The following is a 6,801-nucleotide window of genomic DNA, read 5'->3' on the forward strand; positions in this document are numbered from 1 at the left end:
CCCCCCCCCGTCTTTCCCCCTAAGGAAAGGTGTCTTGCCTGGAACAATCCTTTCTTTTGTTTGTAACGTTCTTGTCCCACCCTCCTCCCTATAAGAACCTCCTTCTAGACAGGGTGCTGCTCAATTCATGAATCATTTAATAAAGTCCATTAGATCTTCTAAATTTACTCGGTTGAATTTTGTTTTTTAATCAGCCCTAGATGGGTGTTAGCAGTACTTATTAAGATACGGAGATGAAGGGGCGCCTGGGTGGCATAGCGGTTAAACGTCTGCCTTCGGCTCAGGGCGTGATCCCGGCGTTATGGGATCGAGCCCCACATCAGGCTCCTCCGCTATGAGCCTGCTTCTTCCTCTCCCACTCCCCCTGCTTGTGTCCCCTCTCTCGCTGGCTGTCTCTATCTCTATCAAATAAATAAATAAAATCTTAAAAAAAAAAAAAGATACGGAGATGAAGATACTCCCCCTCTCGGAGCTGGAAGTCTAAAAGGGCAGAGAGGAATCATGAACAGGAGCAGAAAATTACAAGAGGGGGCGCCTGGGTGGCACAGCGGTTAAGCGTCTGCCTTCGGCTCAGGGCGTGATCCCGGCGTTATGGGATCGAGCCCCACATCAGGCTCCTCTGCTATGAGCCTGCTTCTTCCTCTCCCACTCCCCCTGCTTGTGTTCCCTCTCTTGCTGGCTGTCTCTATCTCTGTCGAATAAATAAATAAAATCTTTAAAAAAATTAAAAAAAAAAAAATTACAAGAGGGGCGCCTGGGTAGCGCAGTCGTTAAGCGTCTGCCTTCGGCTCAGGGCGTGATCCCGGCGTTCCCTCTCTCGCTGGCTAACTCTCTGTCACATAAATAAATAAAATCTTTAAAAAAAATTACAAGAGAAAGGGCTGTGAGTACTTACACAGAGAAAATTTTCTTTAGCTCCTGGGGAGGGAGTAATCAGGGCAGACTTCCTGGAAGTGGAGGTACTAGAGTTAGGAAACAGTAATAATAACAGCAACAAAGCAGTGAGCACTGTGCAAATGCTTTTCATGGATTATCTCACTTGCTCTTGGTAACAACCCTGAGTTCGAGACCATCTTTATCCCCATTTTATAGATGAGATTCAATTTGTCCATGATCACTATGCTAAATGGCAGCAATACTGGAAAACTCACACTCGCCTGATTCCAAAGCTAACCTCTTGAGGGGAATTTGAACAGGCTGAGGGGAGAGACTGCCCTTACCCTCCAGCTCCAGGGATGGGTGTACAAAGGCTGAGCCAATCAGAGCATCCCTTCTTGGCCATAGTGACTGGCTCAGGAAAGGGCACATGACTCAAAACGGGCCAATAAGACTCAAGCCCAGGATTTTTGTAGAAACCATTGAAAGACAGGAAGTTTCTCTTCCCCTTAGGCTGCTGAGCTAGTGGGATGTAAGGCTAGAGCAGCTCCACACTAGGCGACTCAGCCTGAGAATGAATGTAACATAGAAATGAGAGAAAAGATTGATTTCTACTGACGGTATTTGAGCACTTTGAACCAGCCACACCTGAAGCTTTCCCTCTGGACTTTTTAGCACACAAGCCAATCATCAGTTGGAGCTATTCTGATTAAAAAAACAAAACAAAACAAAACAAAACAAAACAAAAAAACACCAAACTCAAAAGTGGCTTAAATAATAACGGGAATCCATTAGCTCATTTAACTACAATCTCCAGAGTCAGGGCTTCAGGTGCAGTATGATCAAGGTTCTGGCTCCATTTCTTTCACATATGCCATATGTCTCCTAGGCATGTCTTCATTTTCCTTGGCTGGTGTCTTGACTGGCTCCAAATTGGCTGTAGCAGATCGATGTCTCACATCTGTAGCCACACCACCCAGAAGAAACAATCTCTTTCTCCCAACCTGCAAACCAAACTCAAGGCTTTCTACGATCAGAAGAACTTGGATTGCCTACTCATTCCCAAGTCAACTGTGGGGAACACGAGGTGAGGAATTCGACCCTGGAGCTGGGGGCTGAAGTTATGGGAGGGGAACAGATGCTGGGGAGGTATGCAGCAATGCCCACCACTCTAATAAACTCCCTTTCCTCTTTGAGCTGGTTGACTTGGGTTTTCATCACTCGGTACCCAGATTCCCAACAATAATGGTCATCAACCTCATTTCCAGTTTGCATTTAAATTTTTGACAATTCTGTGCTTTTGTGCTTGTACTATTTACTAAATCGATCAGTAAATTGATCATTCTGCATGGGATTACACAATGCCTTTCTGCCAAAGCTCTCATCACACCTTATAAACAAGTTTCAATGGCCTTCATCAGTTTTCCTCCCTAGGGCATTATGCACAACTGGAAAAACATAGAATCTATTTAAATATAGTGTCTGGTCCTATGACACAACATTTCTGTTCCTTATTGGCTATTAATCTTCAAGCTCTTTCCTCTATAGTGGTGAAGATTCCAAACAAGACACTCCATTTTTAATTTTTAATTTTTATTTTGGTGTGTGTGTGTGTTGCGGGGGTGACACAGAGAAGAGATGGAGGCACAACGGGTGAGTGGAGGCTGGGACTTTCCGTGGTTGGAGCATGTTGAGCCTGATTCTGATGACGGCAGGCACACAGGTCAGCAGACCCATAACAGTAGACACGTGGGGCCCCACATAGAAGGCAGTAGCCCTTACCTGCTCACGTCAGGGATGCGAGAGCTTGCCTACTTGGCTTCCCAGTGGCGTGGGACTCCTGCCCCTGCATGAGAAAGCGATAAAACATTTTAAAAATGTTTTCTAACGCAGCTGGTGGAGGCAACCCCCCTTACTATCAGTCCAGGGACAGACCTATCCCTGGCTGGCCAATGACAGCGCAGCATCTCTTGGCCACAATGATTGGTTCAGGGATGAGCATGTGACCCAAGCTCAGCCAATAAGCACTTTCTCCAGGATTTTTACCTAAAATTAGCCACAAAGTGGCCCTCTCTGCTTCTGAGATTGTGGGCAATAAGGACTGGGGAAGCCTGGAGCTGCCGGGAGCCCTCTTTGTCATCCCACAGAGAAAATTCTTTTTTTAAAGAATAGAAATATAATTCATATACAATATGATATTCATTTCAAGTGTATAAGATCATGAGTCGATGTTTTTATATGTTACAAAATGATCACCAGCGTAGGTCTACTTACTATCTGACGTCATATAAACTTATTACAACATTATCAGCCATATTCCCTATGCTGTACATTACATTCCTGTGACTTATTTTTGTTATAGTTCTATGGGAAAAAATGCCATTGGTATTTTGATAGGGATTGCATTGAATCTGTAGATTGCTTTGGGTAGTATGGACATTTTAACCATCCTAGTGCTTCCAATCTGTGAGTATAATGTATCTTTCCATTTGTTTGTTTCATCTTCAGTTTCTTTCATCGGTGTCTTATAGTTTTCAAAACACAGGTCTTTCACCTCCTTGGTTAAATTTATCCTCAGGTATTTTATTCCTTTTGATGCAATAGTAAATGGGATTTTTTTCTTAATTTCTCTTTCTCATAGTTCATTATTAATGTATAGAAAAACAACAGATTTCTCTATATTAACTTTGTATCCTGCAACTTTACCAAATTCATTTATTAGTTCTTTTTTTTTTTTTAAAGATTTTATTTATTTATTTGACATAGATAGAGACAGCCGGCAAGAGAGGGAACACAAGCAGGGGGAGTGGGAGAGGAAGAAGCAGGCTCCCAGCGGAGGAGCCTGATGTGGGGCTCGATCCCATAACCCCGGGATCATGCCCTGAGCCGAAGGCAGACGCTTAACCGCTGTGCCACCCAGGCGCCCCTATTAGTTCTTTTTTTTTTTTTAAGATTTTATTTATTTATGTGACAGAGAGACAGCCAGCGAGAGAGGGAGCACAGCAGAGGAGTGGGAGAGGAAGAAGCAGCCTCCCAGCGGAGGAGCCCGATGTGGGGCTCGATCCCGGAACGCCAGGATCATGCCCTGAGCCGAAGGCAGACGCTTAACGACTGCGCTACCCAGGCGCCCCTCATTTATTAGTTCTTTTCTTTTCTTTTCTTTTTTTAAAAGATTTTATTTATTTATTTGACAGAGACAGAGACAGCCAGCGAGAGAGGGAACACAAGCAGGGGGAGTGGGAGAGGAAGAAGCAGGCTCATAGCAGAGGAGCCTGATGTGGGGCTCGATCCCATAATGCCGGGATCACGCCCTGAGCCGAAGGCAGACGCTTAACCGCCGTGCTACCCAGGCGCCCCCCATTTGTTAGTTCTAATAGTTCTTTTGGTGGAGTCCTTAGGATTTTCTACATATAATATCATGTTATCTGCAAGTAGTGACAGTTTTAGTTCCCTACAAATTTGGATGCCTTTTGCTTCTTTTTCTTACCTAATTGCTGTGGGTTAGGACTTCCAATACCACAGTGAATAAATATGGTGAGAGTGGACATCCTTGTCCTATTTCTTATCTTAGAGGAAAAGCTTTTAGCTTTTTTTTTTCTTCCAGATTTTACTTATTTATTTGTCAGAGAGAGAGAGAGAGCACAAGCAGGGAGAGTGGCAGGCAGAGGGAGAAGCAGGCTCCCCACTGAGCAAGGAGCCTAACTCAGGATTCGATCCCAGGCCCCTGGGATTGTGACCTGAGCCAAAGGCAGATGCTTAACCAACTGAGCCACCCAGGCATCCCAGAAAAGCTTTTAGCTTTTCACTATTGAGTATGATGTTAGCTGTGGGTTTGTCATATATGGCTTTTATTATGTTGAAGTATGAATATGTTCCCTCTATACTCATTTTGTTGAGAGTTTTTGTCATAAATGGCTGTTGAATTTTATCAAATGCTCTTTCTGCATCTATTAAGATGATCACATAATATTTATCCTTTGTTTTGTTAATGTGGTGTACCAGGGTGATTGATTTGTGGTGGTTAAACCATCCTTGCATCCCTAAAATGATGTATCCCACTTGGTTATGATGTATGATCCTTTTAATGTACTGGTGAATTTGATTTACTAATATTTTGTTGAGGATTTTTGCATCTCTGATCATGAGCAGTATCACAGAGACAATTCTTTTTTTTTTTTTAAGATATTTTGAATTTATTTATGTGACAGAGAGATAGCCAGCGAGAGAGGGAACACAGCAGGGGGAGTGGGAGAGGAAGAAGCAGGCTCCCAGCGGAGGAGCCCGATGTGGGACTCGATCCCAGAACGCCAGGATCACACCCTGAGCTGAAGGCAGACGCTTAACGACTGCGCTACCCAGGTGTCCCTTCACAGAGACAATTCTTAACACATCAGTTCAGACTGGCCCAGGAACCAGGTGACTAGAGCTGTTGGGTCAGAGTGGCATCACTGTGGCTGTCTTGAAGGCCACATCCACTATTGCCTCAAGCAAAATTCTCTTTTGAGAGAAACCCCATAATCTTTCCATTCTTTTTCTCTTCTTTCTTTCATTTATTCATTCTTTCTCTCTTCCTTCCTTTCTTTCCATATATCTTGTCTGTTGTTCTCTGTTTCTCTCTTCCTCCCCTTCTCCTTCTTCTTCTTGTATTTAATAAATATCTTTAAAAATAATCCTGGGGGCAAGAGCCTGGGTGGTACAGTTGGTTAGGCATCCAACTCTTGGTTTTGTCTCAGGTCATGATCTTAGGATCATGAGATTGAGCCTCGTACTGGCTCCGTGCTCAGCACGGAATCTGCTTAAGTTTCTCTCTCCCTCTGTCCCTCCCCCAGCTCTCTCTCTCTCAAATAAATAAATCTTTAAAAAATAACAATAATAACCCTAGGGCTATCCGAATGGCTCAGTTAGTTGAGCATCTGACTCTTGATTTCAGTCCAGGCCATGATCTCAGGGTCGAGAGAATGAGCCCCACATCGGGCTCCATCCTCAGTGAGTAGTCTCCTTGAGATTCTCTCTCTCCCTCTGCCCCTCCCCCATTCTCTCTCTCTCAATACATAAATAAATTTTTTAATGAAAAAAAATCCTAAAAATATATGTGCACAAATCCTATAAATACGTAACCAGTACTCTTCAAAAGTACTGTCAAGATCATGAAACGCGAGAGAGACTAGTAAACTCTCACCAACTAAAGGAGACTATGAAGACAACTCAATGCAACGTGGTATCCCGGATGGAATTCTTTTTTTTTTTTTTTAAAGATTTTATTTATTTATTCAATAGAGATAGAGACAGCAAGTGAGAGAGGGAACACAAGCAGGGGGAGTGGGAGAGGAAGAAGCAGGCTCATAGCGAAAGAGCCTGATGTGGGGCTCGATCCCATAACGCCAGGATCATGCCCTGAGCCGAAGGCAGACGCTTAACTGCTGTGCCACCCAGGCGCCCCCCGGATGGAATTCTAATACAGAAAAGGGAGATGGGTGGAAAAGTGGTAAAACCCAAATAATTTCTGTGACTTAATTAATGGTATTGTACCAAATGTTAATTTCTGAGTTTTGATAAATGGACAAGAGTAATGAGTGGTAACTAGGGGGAAACTGAGTGACAGGTATAGGGGAACCCTCCATGCTGTATCTGCAATTTTTCTGTAACTCTAAAACCAGTCCAAGTGCGGTGCCCAGTGGGGCTTCTGCTTTCAGCTCAGGTCATGATCCAGGGGTCCTGGGATCAAGCCCTGCATCGGGCTCCCTGATCAGCTGAGAGACTACTTCTCTGCCTCCCTCTGCTGCTCCCCCTGCTTGTGCGATCTCTCTCTCTGTGAAATGAATAAAGACTTAAATAAATAAATAAATAAATAAATAAATAAATAAATAAAACCAGTCCAAGTAAAAGGGTTTATTTATTTATCTATTATTTTTTAAAATTTTTATT

This window comes from Ailuropoda melanoleuca, chromosome 17, assembly GCF_002007445.2.
Source record: "Ailuropoda melanoleuca isolate Jingjing chromosome 17, ASM200744v2, whole genome shotgun sequence".
NCBI lineage: Eukaryota > Metazoa > Chordata > Mammalia > Carnivora > Ursidae > Ailuropoda > Ailuropoda melanoleuca.